This window comes from Narcine bancroftii, chromosome 2, assembly GCF_036971445.1.
Source record: "Narcine bancroftii isolate sNarBan1 chromosome 2, sNarBan1.hap1, whole genome shotgun sequence".
Taxonomy (NCBI): Eukaryota; Metazoa; Chordata; class Chondrichthyes; order Torpediniformes; family Narcinidae; genus Narcine; species Narcine bancroftii.
This window is the reverse complement of record NC_091470.1, coordinates 363,238,043-363,261,933: the sequence shown is the minus strand read 5'-3', so window position 1 is coordinate 363,261,933 and position 23,891 is coordinate 363,238,043.

Here is a 23,891-nt window from a genome sequence, read left to right as displayed (position 1 = left end):
TCGAGTCGGCTCCCCCTTTGGGAGTCAGTCAGTCAGGCACATGGAGCCAGGAAGGTACAGAGACCTTGTGTGTGTACAAGTCTAAAATGATTAAAGCCTGTTGTACAGTCTACAAACTTTGTGCCTGAATTCATCACACAGCAGAGCTCAGAATCAGTCAACATTTTGGCTTGGAAACCTTCATTGAGATGAACGTAAAAAGTGGGTGATATTATATATATGAAATGAGGGAAAGAACTGGGCAAAGGTCAAAAGGGGATAAAGCATTGGACAAAAGGTGGGAGAGGTTGAGAACCTTGTGGGGGTGGATTTAAGAACAAAATTAGGTGAAGCAGAACTGGAAACAATGGGATCATAAAGAGAGATGAGAAATTACAGGGGCTCTGGCAGATATATTTATGATGTCTTTAGCCACAGGTGATGTGCCAGAGGTTTGGAGGGTAGTGTTTTTGATTCTATTTGTTCATTTGGTGCCTATCCCTTTAAGAAGGTATTGTTTGTAGTGTTACCATAGTTTCTGTCATCATATATTATAATATCCGAGCGGACCGGAAGCTTGCTTTCGCATTCTTCAAAGAATTACGACTGAGATGTAAGCTTGAGATACTTTTCTTTGAACTCATCTTATTTCATCTTGTTTTGTTTACTTCGTTTCTATCTGTTTAAAGTTGAATATGATTATACAGCCTGCTTTGTTACTCCTCGTTATCAAAATCTCAGTGCAAAGTTATGCAAAATTTTTATTCGTTTTTAAATCAACAAATTAAAGCTAATTACATCTGCAACTACAAAGTTTGATTGATTGAATTAATAAGATAATCATTTGGAACATCGTCGCTTACGTTTCGTTGAAGAGGACACGTTTTGAAATTGGGTAACACTAGCACTTGGAAAGTGTCACCTATAGGTAGCACATGGTTTAAAAAAGGCTCCAAAAATAAACCAGGGAATTAGAGGCTGGTGAGCCTGATGTCAGTAGTGGGTAAATTATTGGAGGGTGTTCTGAGAGATCGGACAGCCAAGGGCTGATTAATGATAGTCAGCATGGCTTTGTGTGTGGTAGGTCGCATTTAATTAATCTTATAGTTGGTTTTTGATGAGGTTATGAAGCAAGGCATCGGTGAGGCCAAATTTGAAATATTGTGCAATTCTGGTCTGCAAATTATAGGAAGGATATCAATAAGGTAGATAGGGTGCAGAGAAGATTTACTAAAATGTTGCCTGGATTGGAGTTTCTGGAATACAGAGAAAGATTGAGAAGACTGGGTCTTTATTCATTGGAGCGTCGAAGGTTGAGGGGGGATTTGATTGAAGTATCTAAAATGTGAATAGGCTCTTTCCTTTGAGGGTAGGTGAGGTTGGAACGAGGGGTCTTAATAACATAACAATTACAGCACGGAAACAGGCCATTAGGCCCTTCTAGTTCGCACCGATCCAAACACTCCTTTCTAGTCCCACCTCCCTGCACAATGCCCATAACCCTCCATCTTCTTCTCATCCATATACCTGTCCAACCTTTTCTTAAATAATACAATTGACTCCGCCGCCACTATTTCTCCCGGAAGCTCATTCCACACGGCTACCACTCTCTGAGTAAAGAAGTTCCCCCTCATGTTACCTCTAAACCTCTGCCCCTTAATTCTTAACTCATGTCCTCTTGTTTTAATCTTTCCTCCTCTTAACGGAAATAGTCTATCCACATCCACTCTGTCTATCCCTTTCATAATCTTAAATACTTCTATCAAATCCCCTCTCAACCTTCTACGCTCCAAAGAATAAAGACCTAATCTGTCCAATCTCTCCCTATACTCCAGATGCTTAAATCCAGGTAACATTCTGGTAAACCTTCTCTGCACTCTCTCCACTCTGTTTATATCCTTCCTATAATTAGGCGACCAGAACTGCACACAGAACTCCAAATTAGGCCGCACCAATGTCTTCTACAATCTCAACATCACCTCCCAACTCCTATATTCCATGCAATGATTGATAAAGGCCAGCATACTAAAAGCCTTCTTCACCACCCTATTCACGTGAGTTTCTACCTTCAGGGAACGATGTACCGTTACTCCTAAATCTTTCTGCTCTTCTGTATTCCTCAATGCTCTCCCATTTACCACATATGTCCTATTCTGATTCTTCTTACCAAAATGAAGCACCTCACACTTATCAGCATTAAATTCCATCTGCCATTTTTCAGCCCACTTTTCTAAGCAGCCCAAATCCCTCTGCAATCCTTGAAAACCTTCTTCATTATCCACTATTCCACCTATCTTAGTATCGTCTGCATATTTACTAATCCAATTCACCACCCCATCATCTAGATCATTAATGTATATAACGAACAACAATGGACCCAATACAGATCCTTGAGGCACACCACTGGTCACCGGCCTCCAACCTGACAGACAATTATCCACTACCACTCTCTGGCCTCTCCCTTTCAGCCAATGTTCAATCCATTTGACTATCTCAAAATTTATACCTAAAGACTGCACCTTCCTAACTAACCTTCCATGTGGTACCTTATCGAAGGCCTTACTGAAGTCCATATAGACAACATCCACTGCGCTACCCTCATCCACATTCCTAGTCACCTCTTCAAAAAATTCAATCAGATTGGTCAAACATGACCTTCCTCCCACAAATCCATGTTGAGTGCTCCTGATCAGACCCTGTCTATCCAGATGTTTATAAGTACTATCTCTAAGAATTTTCTCCATTAATTTAGCTACCACAGACGTCAAACTTACAGGCCGATAGTTGCCAGGCTTCCTCTTTGAACCCTTTTTAAATAACGGAACCACATGCGCAATGCGCCAATCCTCCGGCACTATCCCCATATCTAATGACATTTGGAAAATTACCGCCAGAGCCTCTGCTATTTCCTCCTTCACTTCTCTCAATGTCCTGGGGAAGATCCCGTCTGGTCCCGGAGACTTATCCACCTTTATATTCTTCAAAAGCACTAAAACTACACCTTTTGTAATCTCTATATTCCCCATATTTACCCAATTTGCTTTTTTTATCTCACATCTCCCAATATCCTTCTCCTTAGTGAATACCGAAGAAAAGAAACTGTTCAATATCTCCCCCATTTCTCTAGGCTCCACACACAGTTTTCCGCTCTGATTTTCTAAGGGACCAATTTTGTCTCTAGCTTTCCTTTTACCATTAACATATTTGTAGAACTCTTTTGGATTAGTTTTCACCCTGCTTGCCATAGTTTCCTCGTACCTTCTTTTAGCTTTCCTAATTCCTCTCTTAAGATTCCTCTTACATTCAATGTATCTTTCAAACATCTCCTTAACTCCATGCTTCTTATATCTAATGTACGCTTCCCTTTTTCTTCGAACCAAGTTTCCAATATTCCTTGAAAACCACGCTCTCTCAAACCTTTTGCCCCTCCTTTTAACCTAACAGGAACATAAAGCTTTTGCACTCTCAAAATCTGATCTTTAAAAGACTTCCATCTCTCTACTACATCCTGCCCATAAAACAAATTGTCCCAGTGCACACCCTGCAAGTCCTTTCGCATCTCCTCAAATCTAGCTTTTCCCCAATCAAAAACCTCAATCCTTGGCCCTGACTTCTCTCTTTCCATAATGACATTGAAGCTGATGGCATTATGATCACTGGACCCGAAGTGCTTGCCAACACTAACCTCCGTCACTTGACCCATCCCATTTGCCAACAGTAGATCTAACACTGCTCCTTCTCTGGTCGGCACCTCTACATATTATTGTAAATAACTATCTTGCACACATTTCACAAACTCTAACCCATCCAGTCCTTTCACAGAATGTGTTTCCCAATCTATATGTGGAAAATTAAAATCTCCCATAATTACAACCCTGTGCTTATCACAAATATCTACTATCTCCCTACAGATTTGCTCCTCTAGGTCTCGGTCCCCTCCGGGTGGTCTATAATACACCCCTACAAGTGTAACCTCTCCTTTCCTACTCCTCAGTTCCACCCAAATAGCCTCCGTGGATGTGCCCTCTAATCTATCCTTCCTAGGCACCGCTGTAATATTTTCCCTGACAAGCAATGCAACCCCACCTCCTCTTGCCCCTCCGACTCTATCACACCTAAAGCAACGAAACCCAGGGATATTCAGTTGCCAATCACATCCCTCCTGCAACCATGTCTCACTAATCGCTACCACATCATACTTCCAAGTATCAATCCACACCTTCAGCTCATCCACCTTTTTTACAATACTCCTGGCATTAAAATATATGAATTTCAGAGATTTCCCAATTTTTAATCCCTGTTTTCCCTCATCTTTAATAACAACATTATTTACTTTACCTGCCAATTGCCCTTCATCTTCTTCCAGAGCATTTCCCTTCTCTATCACCTGCCCATCCATATTCAAATACTTACTACAAACTTTCTTTGTTTGCATTCTAACCTTCTCCTTACTGCTCTGTACTATTTTGTTCCCTCCCCCCAACCATTCTAGTTTAAAGGATCCTGAGTAGCCCTAGCAAATACCTCTGCCAGGATTCTGGTCCCCCTGGGATTTAAGTGTAACCCGTCCTTACTCTACAGGTCACATCTCCCCCAAAAAAGGTCCCAGTTATCCAGAAACTTAAAACCCTGCCCCTTACTCCACCCCTTCAGCCACGTGTTAATCCTCCACCTCATTCTATTTCTATTCACACTGTCACGTGGCACAGGGAGTAATCCAGAGATTACCCCCTTTGCGGTCCTTCTTTTTAACTCCCTACCTAACTGCCTGTACTCACTTTTTAGGACCTCTTCTCTAATTCTCCCAATGTCATTGGTACCTACATGTACCACGACCTCTGGCTCCTGTCCCTCCCACTTTAGGATATCCGGGACACGAGCAGCAACATCCCGGACCCTGGCACCAGGGAGGCAAACCACCATCCGGTTCTCCTTGCTGCGTCCGCAGAATCCCCTATCCGTCCTCTTAACTATGGAGTCTCCTACCACAATTGCCCTCCTCTTCCTTTCCCTCCCTTTCTGAGCTACAGGGGCCGACCTCGTGCCGGAGGCACAGCCACTGTCGCTCCCCCCAACCTTGATGTCCCCCTCAACAGTGCTCAAAGAGGCGTACTTATTGCTGAGGGTTACATTCACAGGGCTCCTCTCTGGCACCTTACGTTTTTTTGTCCCTCTCCTAACAGTTACCCACCTTTCATCCTCCTGTGGCCCTGGCGTGACCACCTGGCTGTAACTCCTCTGTTTCCCTAACCAGCCTGAGGTCATCGAGCTGCAGCTCTAGTTCCCTAACACGGTCCCTGACAATCTGCAGCTCGACACACCTAGTGCAGATATGGATATCCGGGAGTCTGGAAGACTCCAGGACCTCCCACATCTGGCACTCCCAACAACACACAGCCTTAACACTCATCCCTTACCCCAATGAAGTAGTAATAAAGACTATCTTAGCTTTCTCTCCGTTGGCAGGAAAAGTTTAGGAGTAACATGAGAGGAATCTTCTTCACTCAGAGACTGGTGGCTGAGTGGAATGACCTTCCGGAAGTGTTGGTTGCAGCAGGGTCAATTTTGTCATTTAAGAGAAGGTTGGATGAGTGCATGGATGTGAGGGGATAGGAGGGATTTGGACAGGGAGCAGGTTGGTGGGACTAGTGGTGTTCATGTAAATCGGTGCAGACTAGAGGGGCCAAGATGGCCTGTTTCCGTACTGAAATTGTTATATGGTTATAACTAAATGAAGGGAAGGCTGTGGATGCTGTCCACATAGACTTAATAAAGCCTTTGACAAGATCCTAAATGGGAGGTTAGTGTAGAAGGTTCAGAAACTAGGTATCCATAGAGAAACTGTAAATTGGTTTTAAAATTGGCTGAAATGAGAGAGGCTTCTCAAACTGGAGGCCTGTGATTAGTGGCGTGCCTCAGGGATCAGTCGTGGGAGGATTGTTGCTTGTGGTCGATATAAATGATCTAGATGACAATGTGGTTAATTGGATCAGCAAGTTTACAGATCACATTAAGATTGGCGATGCTCTGGATAGTGAGGAAGGGTTTCAAAGCTTGCAGAGGGATCTGGACCAACTGGAAAAATGGGACAGAAAATGCCAGATAGAATTTAATGCAGGGAAGTGTGAGGTGTTGCACACCAAGGAGCCCTGGCTCCTACGATCCCTCTGACATATCATAAGACCTGGATCTGCATTCCCTTGAACTTCACTTGCTCCTTTTCCAGTGAGGTTTAACGAGTTCTTTGGAAAATCTATTATTGTTCCACGTTGTAGTTAAACAACATATACACGCACGCTGAAGTATGTATCGGGATAACATCCAATCAGACAATCTGCTCATCGTGCACCTCCAACCCCCCAGGCAGAGTAGATCAGAATCAGATTTATGTCACGAACATATGTAACAAAATGTGTTTTGTGGCAGCAGGATTGTGCATTATTGGTGCAAAAATTGCCATAAAATTTCTTTAAAGGCACTACTAAAAATAAATAATTAGTGCAAAAGAAGATTTTTAAAAAAAGAGGTCGTTCGTTGTCCATTTCGAAATCTGTTGGCAGAGGGGAAGAAGGTGTTTTTGCTCCACTGGGAGTGTGTGTGTCTTCAGGCTCCAGCACCCCCTTCCTGATGTTATTAGTGAGGAAAGGGCATGGCCTGGGCAGTGAGGGTCTTTAATGATAGAGACTGCTTCCTTGACACACAGCCTTTTAAAGTTGTCCATAGTAGAGTGACTAGTGCCCATGTTAGCAATGGCTGAGTTTAGAATCCTCTAAAGTATTTCCCTGTCCTGTACATTAGCACCTGCATGCCAGGCAGTGATGCAACCAGTCCGAATGCTCGCCACAGTACACCTGTAGAAATTTGCAAGAATCTTTGGTGACACACCAAATCTTATCAACCCCCTAACAAAGTAGAGCCACAGGCAAGCCTACTTTGCGATTGCATCGACATAGAGGCCCCAGGATAGATCTTCAGCGATGTTGACACCCAGAAATTTGAAGCTCCTAACCCCTTGAACTGCTGTCTGATTTGTGTTCTCCTGAAGTCCATAATCAGAAGCTCCGATAGCTTAATGATTAGAGTACTGGTCTTGTAAACCAGGGGTCGTGAGCTTGTTCCTTGCTGTGGCCTCATTTCAGTGCGGGGCGCTGGACAAAATGGTGGCTTATGGTAGATAAAGTTAAAGAATTTTATTTATGCTACATCCTAAATGTAATATTACATGACAATAATGGAACCTTTACCTTGAGCTCCTTATTTTGCTAATGTTAAGTGCAAGGTTGCCATTGTGACATTACTCAACTGGCTGATCTATCTCACTCCTGAATACTTCATCATTTCCATCTGTGATTCTGCTGATGACGGTGTCGTTGCCAAATTTATAGATGTAGATTAATGGCATTTTAGAGCTATGAAACACGAAAGTCTGCAGGCGCTGTGATTGAAGTAAAAACACAAAAAATGCTGGAGGAACTTAGCAGGACTCGCAGACTGAAGAAAGCTGAGTTTCTCCAGCACTTTTGTATTTTTACCACATAGCTACATTCATTGGAGCGACTTCATCTCCAACATCAAAGTACTCGAGATGGCAGAGGCCGACAGCATCGAATCCACACTGCTGAAGATCAAACTGCGCTGGGTAGGTCACGTCTCCAGAATGGAGGACCATCGCCTTCCCAAGATTGTGTTATATGGCGAGCTCTCCACAGAGGTGTACCAAAGAAGAGGTACAAGGACTGCCTAAAGAAAGCTCTTGATGCCTGCCACATTGACCACTGCCAGTGGGCTGATATCACCTCAAACCATGCATCTTGGCACCTCACAGTTCGGCGGGCAGCGACCTCCTTTGAAGAAGACCGCAGAGCCCACCTCACTGACAAAAGACAAAGGAGGAAAAACCCAACACCCAACCCCAACCCACCAATTTTCCCTTGCAACCGCTGCAACCGTGTCTGCCTGTCCTGCATTGGACTTGTCAGCCACAAATGAGCCTGCAGCTGACGTGGACTTTACCCCTCCATAAATCTTCATCCGCGAAGCCAAGCCAAACCACACAGCACCGCATTTTTCTAACATCCATACCCAAGTGTCTATTACTACAGTGAGTGAACCTGGATACTCACAGCTCATCCTGGGAAAATTCAACAGCCACGTGGAAGGAGAGGGAACCCATCTCAGCTCGGGCTGCTCTGCTCCACTGACGATAGGAGGCTGCGTTTGCCGACTGCGAATGAGAAGCGAGCAGCAAGCTGAGGTGGAGTTGGTGCAATCCTTCAATTTGACTTAATCACGGGATTCTTCATGCACATCGTTGATTCCAGCCTGCAAGGATCAGTCACAAGTTGTCATCTCCCCAACACTGACCCCTCTGTATAAAACCACTAGAAATTGGCAGCCAACCAGAACATGAGCCCTCTGTTCCGACTTGAAAGTTAGGCTGGTTATCGAAGTTAGAAGGTGTTAGTGAATGGTTGCTTTTCAAATCGGCCTGTGACCAGTAGTGTGCCACAGGGATTGGTGATGGGCCCTTTATTGTTCACCACCCCTGTTAAATTTTGGAAGAGAATGCAAGTGGCCTGATTAGTAAGGTTGCAGCTTACAGCAAAATCATGGACAGTGAGGAAGAGTAGCGATCCAGGTAAGAATCCAGCATTGTCTGTAAGGAGTTTGTACACTCCCCACCCCCGAAAAGAGGTACAGGAGTATCAGAGCCAGTGTAGCGGTGGCTACACTGCTAACTGAAGAATCACACAACCAGATAGGTTGAATTCAGAGAGCAAAACTGCTCTATTGTAGGCTGCCTGGCTAGTCTTATACTCCCAGCCTGGACCTGGCTGAGAACCACGCTGGGGGGCCCCGACATCACCTGGGCCTCATGTGGGTCATCAAGCGAAGGCTTCTGAGCCCAGTGCCGAGGTCGGGAGGAAACCCCAGATGGCGCCATTTTGGCCGGCTGCCCCACCGCGTGCGTGCCAAACGGGGCTGGTTCACCTGCCTAATGGCGTACCGCCACACAGTACCCCCACCCCCCCCCCCCCCCCCAGAATGGGTGCCAATGTCCTTTTATGCTGGGTGGCCTCGCTTCTTGGGTTGGGCCACAACTACTGGCTTGGAGAGGTTGAGGTGGGCTAGCTTTAACCTGTCCACCGTAAACAGTGGATCCTGAACGCTGGATGACTTTGTACGGCCCTTCGTTGGTATTTATAGAGGTGCTGTGGATGGGCCCCGCCTGATAAAAACGTGCTCTGCGGAGTTCAGCTCACTGGGGACGTAAGAGACCCGTGTGCAGTTTCTGGGCAGTGGTGGGGGTGTGAAGGAGTCCAACTGGGCCCAGAGGTGGGGAAGTAGACAGTGCGGTGACTGCTGGTGGTTGTGAGGTGCATTGACGAACTCACTGGGTAGGGCTAACGGTTCACCATAGACCATGTGGTTGCCACCCTGGACCAGGCTCAGCTGATGATGCCTGTAGGTCTTCTTTGGGTGTTGAGCGGATGTCCAGGAGCATACAAGGCAGCTCATCCACCCAGTCGGGGCCGGTGAGGTGGGCCATCAGTGCCGACTTAAGGTGGCGGTGCAATCGCTCGACTATCCCATTGGCCTGTGGGTGATAGGCCTTGGTGTGATGTAATTCGATCCCCAGCCTGTTGGCGAGCTGTGCCCAGAGTGCACAGGTGAACTGGGCGCCCCGATCACTCGTGAGGTGGTTCAGGATGCCGAACCGGGCAACCCAATCGTTCAAAAGCGCTCGGGAGCAGGAGTCCATGGAGGCATCTGGCATTGGAATCACCTCGGGCCAATAAGTGGTGTGGTCTACCACTGTGAAAAGGTAACGGTTACCTTGGGAAACTGGTAAGGGTCCGACAATGTCCACATGTATATGGCTGAACTGTTCCCGGACGTGTTCAAAATCTTGTACGGGCACTCTGGTGTGCCTGTGAACCTTGGAAAGCTGGCAATGGGTGCAGGTTCTGACCCTGTCCGCAATCTGCTTCCAAAGCCCGTGCCAGACAAAACGTTCTGCCACCATACGGACTGTGGACCTGATGGAAGGGTGGGAAAGGTCATGGATATGGTGGAAGACTTGCCTGCACCACTGCTGGGGAACCACTGGATGCAGGGTGCCCATGGAGACATCGCACAGGATGGTGCCCTCACCGTGAGGGGTCAGGAGGTCCTGGAACCCACGTCTCCTCGTCGAACTTCTGGTCCTGGGCGAGCTGCTCGAAGTCGAGACCGGGTGTCGGTGCGCAAATGGCTGATCGTAAGAGTTTGTTGGTGACCACGTTGTCTTTCACCACCTTCTGCCGAATGTCAGTGGTGAATTCTGACATGAAGGAGAGGTGACGCTGTTGGGGGGCCAACCAGGGATCTCCTACCATAGCGAGCACCTGAGTGAGGGGTTTGTTGTCGGTAAAAATAGTGAAAGGCCTCCCCTCCAAGAAATAGTGGAAATGACGCACCGCCAGGTACATCCCCAGCAACTCATGATCGAAAGCGCTATAATTGCTCTCTGGCGGGCGAAGAAGTCGGCTAAGGAATGCCAGTGGTTTCAACTGTCCATTCACCTGCTGCTCCAAAACGGCGCCGACAGCTGTGGCAGAGGCATCGACGGAGAGCGCCATATGCAGGTCGGTGCATTGGTGGACGAGCAGGATAGCCTTCGCGAGGGCATCTTTTGTGGCTTCGAATGCCCTGCTGGCCTCAGAAGTCCAGGCGAGTGTCTTGTCTTTGGCAGCGATGAGGGCGAAAAGCGGCTGCATGATGCGCGTAGCACTTGGAATGAAGCGGTTATAGAAATTGACCATACCCACGAACTCCTATAGACCCTTGAGGTTGTCCGGGTGTGAGAACTCCCTGACTGCAGTGACCTTCGTAGCGTAGCTCCTTTGGCTGTGATGGTATGGCCCAGGACTCTTTCCAGAACTGACATTTGGCTGTATTGATCATTAGGCCAAAGTTGGCCAGTCGGGAGAAGAGGGTGCGCAGGTGAAACTTGTGTTGTGCCCGGTCCCTGCTGGTGACAAGGATGTCGTCCAGGTAAATGAATATGAAATTCAAATCTCTGCTCTCTGTCCATGAGGCACTGGAATGTCTGGGTGGCATTCTTGAGCCTGAACAGCATGCGTAGGAACTCGAACAAGCCGAAGGGGGTGATGATGGCCATTTTGCGTATGTCCTTGGGGTGCACCAGGATTTTATGATACCCGCACACCAGGTCAACCTTGGAGAATACCCTTGCACCATGCAAGTTGGCCATGAAGTCCTGGATGTGACGGATCAGGTGACAGTCAGGTACTGTCGCGTCGTTAAGCCATCGATAATCTTCACAGGGACGCCAGCCGACAGAGGCTTTTGGGACCAGGTGGAGTGGTGAGGCCCAAGGACTGTCAGAGTGTTGAATGATCCCCAGCTCCTGCAGATGCGAGAGCTCTTCCTTCGCTATCTGGAGGTTATGCGGGGGGAGCCAGCATGCCTTGGCATGAACCAGCAGGCCTTGGATGGGGATATAATGAAACACCCAGTGGTATGGTGAGGCAGTGGAGAACTGCAGCTTGAGGAGGGACGGGAACTCATCCAGGATACGCTGAAACTCATCCTTGGGTGTGCTGACCATGGCCATCTGCGGCTGCTCTGTGTGGGAGGCATTGAGGTGAATGGATTGGAAGGCATCTTGTAGGCATCTACCAGTTGCCTACCTTGAATGTCGACCAAGAGTCCACGGGCGAGGAGGAAGTCGACACCCAGGATGGCAGTTGGAAGGGACGAAATGGTGAACCTCCATGAGAAATTCTTCTGTCAGATCTGGAAGTGGACAGTCTTGTCTCCATACATTCGGATCTCCTTCAAATTGGCTGCATGGAGGGGAGATTCTGGGACTCAATGGCAGTGGCCGGGATGATGTTGATCTGGGCCCCAGTGTCGACAAGGAAGTGTTGGCCGCTGACTGAATCCCACAGGTAGAGAAGGCTGTGTTATCGGCCAGCCGCTGCAGCCATTAACAGCGGCCAGCCTGCTCATTACCCTGGAATGAGCAGGGCTGATGACACTTCCGAGCCTTGGCTCCCCAGCACTGGTGGAAGAAGCAGAGGCCTGAAGTGGATGGCTTGTTTCTGGCTATGCCACCACAGCGCAAGAGGAAGGCTTGACATGGTCATGCCCATGACTTGTAACCTGCTGGACTGCTGAGCCCCCCAGGAATCGTTTGAGCCATAGCTCCTGAGCCTTTTGAGCATCTTTCCTAGGGTCGACGAAGCTCTCCTGGGACAGTAATGGCCAGATGTCTTCAGGCAGATGGTCGAGGAAGATGTGCTCAAAGAGTGGGCAGTTGGTGTGATTGCCCATGACTGCAAGGATCTTGTCCATCAATTCGATTGGAGTTCTGTCCCCCAAGGCTTCAAGGTGCAGCATCTGAGTGGAATGCTGGCACCTGGAGAGGCCAAGGAAGCCGGTGAATACCTACCTGCTTGATGGTCCCGTACTTTCTTCCGTGGGTGGGTGCTGAACGAGGTGGAGCACTCGTTTGGTGGTGGTCTGGTCCAGGGTGGCGACCACATGGTAAAACTTGATTGAATCTGATGAAATCTGGCGGAGGTGAAACTAAGCCTCTGCATGGCTGAACCGGATCTCTGGCTCCTGAACCCAGAAGTCAGGAAGCTTGATGGCTCTAGCGTTAATCGAAGGGTCGTTTATGTCGGGTTCAAAGACGTTTGAACCTGTCGGGGTCACCAATTGTTGTGGCGGCTACACTGCTAACTGAAGAATCGCATAACCAGACGGGTTGAGTTCAATGAGCTAAACTGCTTTATTGCAGGCTGACTGGCTGGTCTTACAGTCCCAGCCTGGACTTGGCTGAGAACCGCACTGGGGGGGTCCCGACGTCACTGGGCCGTTACGTGGGTCGCCAAGCGTGGGCTTCTGAGCCCGGTGCCGAGGTCGGGAGGAAACCCCCATTTTGGCCATCTGCCCCACCACATGCGTGAGAAGTAGGGCCGGTTCGCCTGCCTAATGGTGTACTGCCACACCAGCATCTTTAGGCTGAGGAACAGCTTGTTCCCACAGGCAGCGTGAATGCTGAACAACCAAAGGATCTGCTCACACTAACCATCCAAGACTCTCATATTTACTGTAATGTTAGTGATCGTGGTTGCAAGGCAACTAGCAATGCCTTACTGTTTGATTAGACTTGGCTGCCACCAGGGGCTGACACAGGGCAGGAGACACACAGTATGCAGAGCTGTAATGGAGACTTGCAGCCTCATGGTGTTGTTCATATCAACTTTAAAGTAAAGAACCTTTTCCTTCATCCTAGTGTTGTCTTAAGAACTCACACACACGAACACAGGAAGAAACGTGTCAAAAGTGAGATGAAGGAAATATTTTCAAAGGTAAAATCTAAAGTCAGCAACTGATCAGTGAAGAGAAGCAAACACAGTGAAAAATGCAAGGACTATACCCACCAGTGAAACTTCAGTTGGCAGGTAATGTGGCTGAAAATTGGATTAGATTTAAATAGCATTTTGGATTGTATTTAGTGGCATTCAGAGCTAGCGGGAAAAGTGATAAAGTGAAATCGTCAGTTTTCTTACATGTCGTGGGTGATGAAGCCCTGGACATGTATAATAACTTCACATTTGCTGCTGAAGGAGACAAAATGAAACTGGAAAAAATAATGGAACAGTTTGAGGCATGCTGCATACCTAAACGTAACATGATGTTTGAGTGGCACAGATTTTTCACATGTGCACAGAAAATGGAAGAAAGTATTGACCAGTATGTGACTGCATTGAGAAATGAGCAAAACATGTGAATTTGGTGGTCTGACTGACACGCTGATAAAATACAGACTTGTGTGTGGTATTCCAGATAATATTCTAAGGGAAAGACTGCTAAGAGAGCAAAATCAAGACCTGGAAAAAGCCATAGCACTCTGTAGGGCGACAGAAACTATAAAATTGAAGGCAAAAGAGCTGTTCAGTGAAACTAGCTGCAATGTGGATGCAGTGAGCAAGAACAAACATAAACCATTTAATAAAAATGCCAAAGTGGAGAGGCGTGGCCAGTGAACAAAAATGAAAGGGACAATGGAAAGACATGTCGTTTATCCAACATCAACCAAAAAAATGTCCAGCTTATGTTAAAACATGCAATATGTGCAACAAAAACAACCATTATGCCCTTTGCTGTAGGAACCAAGTGCAACAAAGTAAGGTTCATGCAGTAGATGAAAGGGAGATAGAGGAATTCTATGTAGACGTTGTGATTGAAAACAAGAAAGAAAACAAAGACAGGATGTTGAGATTAAAAGTGAATAACATTTACATTTCATTTCAATTGGATACTGGAGCACAAATTAATGAAATATCAGAGACTAATTTTAAGAAGATTAGACCGAGACTAAAGGTGTATGGAATAAAAGTGAAGGTGACAGGATATTCAGGTACCGATATACCAGTGCAAGGAGAACGCATGGTCAAAGTGAAATACAAGGACAAAGAGCTAGCATTCATCATGGTACCAAAGGATGTACAGGACATACTAGGTTTAACAGCCTGTGAGAAACTGAACCTGGTAAAAAGATTCCACGTTGTGGAAAGCAAAGGAGAGAGTGTCTATGATGAACTCACGAAAGAGTACGATGACCTATTTCAGGGTCTAGGTTGCCTTCCAGGGGAACACACGATCAGAGTGGATAAACGTGTGCCACCAATAATACATCCATGCAGAAAAATTCCATTTGCACTTCAAAAGCAACTAAAAGCAGAATTGGACAGGATGGAAAGCCTGAACATGATTCAGAAGACAGATGAGCCAACAGATTGGGTGAGTTTACACATCGTTGTGGACAAAAAAGAATGGGAAGGTTAGAATTTGCTTGGATCCAAGAGATCTAAACAGAGAAATAAAGAGAGAACACATAATGGCTCAGTGCAGTTCTACTGCAAAAATATGATGATTGGTAACCCATTGCATGTGCATCATGGTCAATGGCAGATGCAGACAAGCGATATGCTCAAATTGAAAAGGATCACATACGCCCGTGAAAGATTTCATCAGTTGGTGTCAGGACAAGCAATCAGTGTAGAGACTGACCATAAGCCCTTGATTGCATTGTTCCAAAAGCCATTAAATTAATGTCCACTGAGTATACAAAGAATGATGGTTAGACTGCAACGCTATACATTGAATGTAACCTACACTCCAGATAAGTTGATGTACATAACAGACACCTTATTTAGAGGTGTTGATACGAGAAAGCCCGCAAACACCAAAATGGATGAAGATGTGAAGGCCCTCGTGGACATGATCCTAAGTGCACTGCCCATATCAGATGGAAAAATGGAGCGGATAAAGTCAGAGACAAACAAAGATGAAACTTCGAGAAAACTGAGAAAAAAACATCTTGGATGGATGGCCCAACATGAAGCAGGACTGCTCACCTGTCGTTGCAGAGTAGTGGTTGAAAACATCATCTACAAAGGAAGCAAAATCCTTATCCCAAAGTGTCTGAGAAAAGAGATGCTAAAAAGGATCCATGGAAGACATCTCAGAATCAAAAAAATGTAAGAAAAGAGCACGAGAGGTGATGTACTGGCCAAGAATCAACAATGATATAACAAATGAAGTGTCAAACTGTACAATATGCCGGAAATATCAAGCAAGCAATCCTGCAGAACCACTAAAGCCCCACCCCAGCTCCATATAGACCTCACCAGAAGGGAGGTGGTGACCTATTCGAATGTCAAGGGAAGGACTATCTTGTAGTCACAGACTATTACTCTCTATATCCAGAGGTGTTTAAACTGAACACCACCACTGCAGATGCTGTAATGCCAGGTATGAAAGTCAAATTTTCCAGACATTAATTGTAAATGAGGTCTTCACAGACAATGGACCCCAGCTTTGCAATTTGAAGTTCCAACAGTTAGCCAAAGAGTGGGACTTTGTACACATCTCATTTTGCACAGTCCAATGGTCTAGTGGAAACATCAGTACAGACAGTGAAAAGACTGATGTACAAGGTAAAAGATAGTGGAACAAATTTCTACCGGAGCATGGTAGTATACCGCACCACGCTGCTTGAGTGTGGTATGTCACCAGCACAACTCCTTATGGGATGTAGGCTTAAACTAAACCCACCCATTCAGGAGAACCTCCTAAAAACAAAAGAGGGGGAGAAAGTGAGGAATTTCAAAGAACAACAGAAAGAAAAGCAAAAGTATTACTTTGACAGAGGAACAAAAAACCTACTAGAACTCCATACTGGTGACCAAGTAAGGCTAAAAGACAAAACAAACTCATGGACTCAGAAGGGAACTATCCTTAGTGAAGTCTAACCAAGATCATACACCATTCAGATAGATGAAAGTGCTGTTCTGCGAAGAAATCATCGAGATCTTCAAATGGGACCAGCCACAGTCGATGGAAAGACGGATACTGTTGAACATCCTGAATGCACATCTGAGAAGACATCGTCTGAGGCAACAACTCAGATTCAAGGACAATCAATCAGGAGATCGTCAAGACACTTGAATCCTCCTAAGAGACTCATTGAGCAAATTTAAAGACTCCTGTTATAGAATGAAGTAGTGCTATCCGATTCCCTCTTCAAGTTTTAGTGTGTGTAAATGTGAAGACACAAAACAAGTTTGAAAAATGTTAACAATGTCGATAATAATGAAAATGTAAGTTCTTGGTGTTAAAGTTAAAATTAAAGAGTTATGGAAAGAAAACATGTTAGTTAAATAAGCTACTTTTGTTTTAAGAAAGGGAGATGTAATGAAAGCGATCGTGGTTGCAAGGCCCTACTGTGTGATTAGACCTGGCTGCCAGCATGGGGCGGACACACAATATGCAGAGCTGTAATGGAGACTTGCAGCCTCATGGCCTCATGTGCTGTTTATACAACAACTTTAAAGTAAAGAACATTTTCCTTCATCCATGTGTTGTCTTAAGAACTCACACACACGAATACAAGATGAAACATTTACTAAACAGTGTTTTTTATTTATTGTTACAAATGTATATTTGACCTATGTAATGTATTGTTTGTCTGTATTTGAGTTAAGACTGGTTGTGTGTCTGCCTATTTTGCACCGAGGTCCAAAGAATGTTGTTTCGTCAGGTTATAATTGTGCAATCAGGTGACAATAAACTTAAACTTAAAGAGTTAAAATAAAAGTTTGTTTGAGGTTGCAACTGGGAAAATAGACAAATGAATGACTGTTTGAATTTAATTCAGACAAGTGCAGTGATGAATTTTGGGAAATCAAATGATCTCAGGACGTTGGCAGTGAATGGCCGGGTCCCAGGTGGTGTTAATGGAACAGCAAGAACAGCAAAAAACTGTTCCCTGAAAGTGGAGACTCAGGTAGTGAAGAAATATTTTCTGGCCAAGTCATTGAGCCCTGGAATTGAGAAGTCATGTTACAGATGTACAAATCGTTAGCTAGGTTGGACATGGAGTATTAGATGCATTCCTGATCACCACACTGAAGGTCATTAAACTAGAGAGGATGCAGAAGAGAATCACAGGGATATTGCTGGGATTGGAAGGCTTAAGCCAGAGGGTTTGGAACGTTAGCCTGGAGTGAAGAAGGCTGAGGGATGATAAAATAATGAAGTACACAGATCAGGTGGATAGATGGTCTTTATCCTGAGGTGTGGGAGTCTAAAGTTGGAGGGCTTTGGTTTAAGATGAGAGGGGATCTGAGGGGCCAGTTTTCCACAGCAGATGGTTCATATATGGAGCTCACTGCAAAAGGAAGTGGTGGAGATGGGTACAATGACAAAATTTTAAAAGATTTTTCATGAATCTTTCTAACTGAACCAGGCACAATGTGACAAATAAACTTCGGTACCTGTAGCCCCTCCCCATAAGATCGCCTAATAAAGGCCGAGTGCCCTTGTCTCCTCCCTCTTATCTGCCTTGGACATGAGCCAGCAGCATGTAGAGGCATGTCTGGGTTTTCTGGTCAATAAAGCCTTTGACTCTTGCTTCGTGTCTACGAGAGGTCATTGATCATGCCACAATTTATTGATCAGAATTTTACAGTGCCATAGACAAGGTGATTAGATTGGAGAACCTGGAGATCGATCCAAAGGCCTCTGTAACATTTGATATGTGGCTACACTGAAAGCCTACATGAGGCGCCATGAAATCACAACTAATGATAATCGGTATGACCTGCTCTTCGCAGCTGTGGGCCACGGAGCATACCAATTAATTCGCGACAGCACTGAATACGAAGAGGCAATGGCCCTACTCTAACAGCAGTACGGAGCCCTGAGGAACATGATGCATGCACGCTTCCAGCTTGGCCCCTGACATCAGGGTCCGGGTGAGTCGGTCAATTATTTCACGAGGGAGCTGGGACGTGACTGCGGCAACCTACAAGGAGGTGCTCCTCCGTGACGGTCTAGTCACTGGATTCTACTCCTGTCAAATACGGGAACAACTCCTGGAGAAAGGCGATCGGTCCCTACAGGAAGTGGTGCAGAGGGCCTGAGCGATGGAGACTGTTCAAACTAACACGGAGGCCTACTCAGCGGGCCACGCGGCTACCAGATGGGGAGAATGGCCGGTGCCATCTTGGGTCTCAGGGCCCGACTGCCGCTGCCATTGCTGAGCACACGAGGTGCAACTACTGCGGCCAAAGCAAACACTCGTGAAAGTACTGCTTGGCCGGTAGGGTGACCTGCTCGAACTGCAGGAGGAAAGGATACTATTCCATGGTATGCCATTCTAAGCCCCTCTCTAGTAGTGCTGTTTGCAGACCATGACCCGCATCACCATCTTGGGCTGACCCACTTCATTATCACTTCTGGTTGTTGAAAACCAAACTTTTGGGCTAAGGGCACGATGACATGGAGGGACATCACCCTTGGCTTCCCTTCCAGATTCCACCGCATGCCATCCATGGGGGCAGCCATCTTCACTTTCTCCCAGGCAGCCATCTTGGCAGCAGCCAACCCAATGACGTGGCAGCAGCGATTCAGACAGAGAGCTGACGTTGGCTTCCATCGTGCTGGACCAGAGTGAACAACACCAGCTGGGATAATCAATGATGGACTTTGAGGCAAACAGCTACACAACTGGCTGCCTGTTTGACACGGGAAGCACCGAGAGCCTCATACACCCAGACATGGCTGAATGTTATTCCCTGACCGTCCACACCCAAGTGTAAGGTAGCACTAGCCCCAAATCCATTTCTGCTGAAATCCACAGGACCCTAACCATGGGGGTCACCAAATACAAGAACTCCAGACTGCTGGTGATGCCCCACGTCTGCGCTCCCATCATATTGGGACTGGATTTCCAGTGCCAGCTTAAGGGTTTGCTGATACAGTTTGACGGACCCAGCCACCCCCCCCTCCCCCACCTCACCGTCTGTAATAACCAATTCCTGGAGTTCCTTCCCCTACCCCTGAAGAGGCCCAATCACTCACCCGAATGCCGGGCCGGGCTCCCAACCTGCGGACTGGCCAACCTCCAGGTCCCGCTGCCTCTGCTGTTCCAAAACCTCACCCCGGACTGCAAACCTGTGGCTACTAAGAGCAGGCGATACATCCCCGAGGACAGGGAATTCGTTAAGATGGAGGTGGAGTGGCTGCTGGGGGAGGGCATAATAGAACCGAGTAACAGTCCTTGGAGGGCGCAGGTTGTGGTGGTGAAGAGTGGGGAGAAATACTGGATGGTGATAGACCACAGTCAGACCATCAACCAGTTCACCTTACTGGACGCCTACCATTTTCCCCGTATAGCTGAAATGATGAAAGAGATCGCCAAGTATAGGGTCTTCTCTACCAAAGACATCAAATCAGCAATACTAACTGCCATCTGTACATGCAGCCCCTCCCCTAATAAAGGCCGAGAGCCCTAGTCACCTCCTTCATACCTGTCTTGGTCATGAACCAGCCGCATGTAGAGGCACGTCTTGGTCTTCTGATCAATAAAGCCATTGACTTTTGCTTTGAGTCTGTGAGTGGTCACAGACAGCGGCCATGAAAAACTTCATCCCCTGGACAATGGTCTTGAGCTCTGGAGGCCCTCCAGTGCCACAATTACATTTGCTCCGTGACGACACTCTGGAATTACTCTACCAAACCTCTCCACCCACTTTATATCCCATGAGCAAAAGATGATGTTTAATTGGACTTTTCCTTCAGACATCATCCCCTGAGTCTGTGAGTGGTCACTGTCTAAGAGTCTCTTACTGCCCTATTGTTCCAGTAGTATCGACAGGAGGTGGTATCATATGAAAGCAACCTCTATCCTCAAGGACCCTCACCATCCAGGCCATGCCCTCTTCTCTCTGCTGCCATCAGGAAGGAGGGACAGGAGCCTGAAGATGAACACCCAGCACCACAAGGACAGCTTCTTCCCCTCCGCCATCAGATTCCTGAACGGACAATGAACCACGGACATTACCTCACTTTCTCTTCTTTTTGTACAGATGTATTGATTTTTAAATGCAATTTAGAGCAACTTTTGCACTAAACAACACATAAATTCTGATTCTTTGTTAGCTTGAGAGAAAGATACAGAGACAATACATTTGAAATCTGCCCAGATTCTTCAAAGCAAATGAAAATCATGGAATTTTGCTCTTGGGCTGTAAATGTGTTCTTTGTGCAGGAAGTGGTGATTATTCTCACAGATCCTCATTTCACAAGAAATTAAATAATATACTATTTAATTTGATTTTGACATGGAAGGTTTGCTTTGCTACTTTTACCAGAGGAAATCCACATGGGATGTGAAAGTCTCCAAGACTCTCTCAGCTTTGACAGTTGAAAACATAACAGGATGTCTTCCTGGAAATCAAAGCCGGCCCTGATGAACTACATCCTGATGTCTTGCTGTTATTTATTGCCACAAATTGTTAAGAAGTCTGATTATTTTAGCAGTGCTGGAGAGAGCTCCTGCAAAATTATCAGTTTAGATATACTTATCTTTGCTTCTCTCTGGAACGCACAAACTCGAGCTGGGATGGGGAGTCAGAGTTCGTCCCACTTTCTACCGGCTGTGCACCTGAACAGGAAGCTCCGCAGGCGGCCAAGGACAAGGCAACAAAACAATGTCTCAAGAACATGAGAAAGGGGAGCAGGAGCCTGCCATGTGGCCAGTCGAGCCTGCTCCCCCATTCCATGAGATCGTGGCTGATCTAATCATGGACTCGGCTCCACTAAATGGCTCTTCCCCTTATCCTTTAATCTCCTTCTCTGTCATCTCCCATTGCCACGTGAATTAAGATAAAGTTTGCCACCTCAAGATGGAGGCGCTTCTGGCCATCTTGTGCATGCAGACAATTCCCAGATAAATACATAGAACATTGCAGCACGGTCTGGGCCCTTCAGACCATAATGTTGTACATCCATTAGAATCCTTCCCTATCACCCACAACCCTCTATTATTCTTAAATCCATGTGCCGATCTGTCTTTTAAATGTCCCTGTTGTACCAACCTCCACCACCATCAATTCTAGGCACTACCACTCTCTGAATAAAATACTTACCTCTGACGTCTTCCCTAAATATTTCTCCACTCCCCTTAAACAAATTTCCTCTAGTCTTTGCTATTCTTACCTGGAGAAAAAGTGCTGGCTGTCTACCCTACCTATGCCTCTCACTCCTTCCTACCTCTGTTCACTCAACGTTCTTGGTTTGTAGCCCTGCAGTTCTTCTCCAGCCACCGTTGGTTTGAGTTCAACTTTATTATTATCAAACAATGCTCCAACTACAACTGGATGAAACAGTGACCTACAGTCTTCAGTGTAAAAATGTGCAAATGCACATTTGGACAAAGCACATATATTTACAAGCGACTTACACACAGTACATATATAAAAATAAATAAATATTGTTAAATAAATACTGTAGTCGCGAGGGCGTGTGTGAGTTCATAAGTCATTCAGCATTCTCACTGCCCATGGGAAAATGCTGTTTCTCAGCCTGGTGGTTCTGGCTCTTGATACATCTGAATCCCTTTCCTGTGGGTGTTAGGGGTCCTTAATGATCTTGTGGACTCCGAGGAACTTTGTGATCTCTGCTCCCTCTATTATGGAGTTATTGATTTCTTCCCGCAGGTAGAGAGTTCCAGAACTTGTGAGTGAAGTAATTTTTTTTTTGGTCAATTCCCCTCATTTGTTGCCTACTGACCCCACCTATAATTTCCTGCTGTGTAGAGAGAGAGAGAGAGAGGGAGGGAGAGAGAGAGAGAGAGAGAGAGAGAGAGAGAGAGAGAGAGAGAGAGAGAGAGAAGGAAAATCTGGCTCCCTTCCTGCACCTGGGTGTGAGTCTTGCAAAGGGTAGTGAGGCTTCAGATGTGCATTGACCTCAGGAATTTTCTCCAAGGTGCTGCCCCAAAGTTCTCTACCAGATTGTTTGTGTTGGGAGCAGAGCTTCACTGCTGTCAAAGGCTATAAAGATTTTTAAACGATCTGCACCACAATTAAACCAGGAGAATTCTAGACCAATGACAGAATAATCAGGGATCTGGACTTGTGGGAGGGAACGGATGACATGGAAATAAGTGGGGGAATACTCTTGATGACATCGGTCAGAGAGCTAGCATAGATTAAAGGGGCTAAATGGCCTCCAGTGACATGGAAAAATGTCAGATTATGTCTTATATAAGACATTGGTGAGGTCGAAATTTGGAGTATTGTGTGCAATTTTGGTCACCTGACTACTGGAAAGATAACGTTAAGATAGAAAGAGCGCAGAGAAGATTTACTAGGATGTTGCTGGGACTTCAGGAACGGAGTTACAGGGAAAGGTTAAACAAGTTAGGACGTTGTTTCCTGGAGCGAAGAAGAATGAAGGAAGATTTGATAATGATATTTAAAATTATGTGTGGGGTAGAGACAGAGTAAATGCAATCAGGGTGTTTCCACTGAGGTTAGGTGAGGTACAAACCAGAGGACATGGGTTAAGGGTGAGAAGGTGAGAAGTTTAAATGTAACATGAGGGGGAACATCTTCACAAAATGAGTGGTGGGAGTGGGGAGTGTGGAATGAGCCATCACCTGAAGTGGAGATCGTGGGCTCAATTTTAACATTTAAGATGAATTTTGACAGGTATATGGATGGGAGGTTTATGGAGGTGTAGAGACTGAGTGCAGGTCAATGGTACTAGCCAGAATAATAGTTTGGCACAGACTAGATGAGCCAAAAGACTTGTTTCTAAGCTGCAGCACTCTATGGTTCCTTGGTTCTATCTATCTGTTATTACATTATTGGTAACGCCAAGGTATTGTCCATCCAGAATTGCTCTCGGTACATATGGATTGTTGGTCCAACAAATGTTACTCTAAAGTTTCACTTCTGCCAGATTGTGCAGGGATAACAGATTCTTTTCCCTGAAGGACACTATTAAACCAGATGGGATTTAAACTAGTCACAATTCATGGTAATTTATTTATCCAGATTTTTTTTGAATTACAGATTTAATTTTCGCAGCGGCCATGAAAAACTTCATCCCCTGGACAACGGTCTTGAGCTCTGGAGGCCCTCCAGTGCCACAATTACATTTGCTCCGTGACGACACTCTGGAATTACTCTACCAAACCTCTCCACCCACTTTATATCCCATGAGCAAAAGATGATGTTTAATTGGACTTTTCCTTCAGACATCATCCCCTGAAATGTTGTGTTTATTCCTGCACAACCTGTTGCATTATATACAGGTTGACTTGCCTGGATAACAAAGTTTATCCACTGAATGACCATATCTTATGACCTGCAACCAGATTTCTGATTCATTATCAGAGTACATACATGATATCACATGCCACCCTGAGATTCTTTGAGATCCAAGACTCAGTGCCTCTCTGCCACTGGATCTTTGACTTCCTGACTATTAGACTGCAATCAGGGAAGATGTGTAACAACATCCCCTCCATGAACACATTC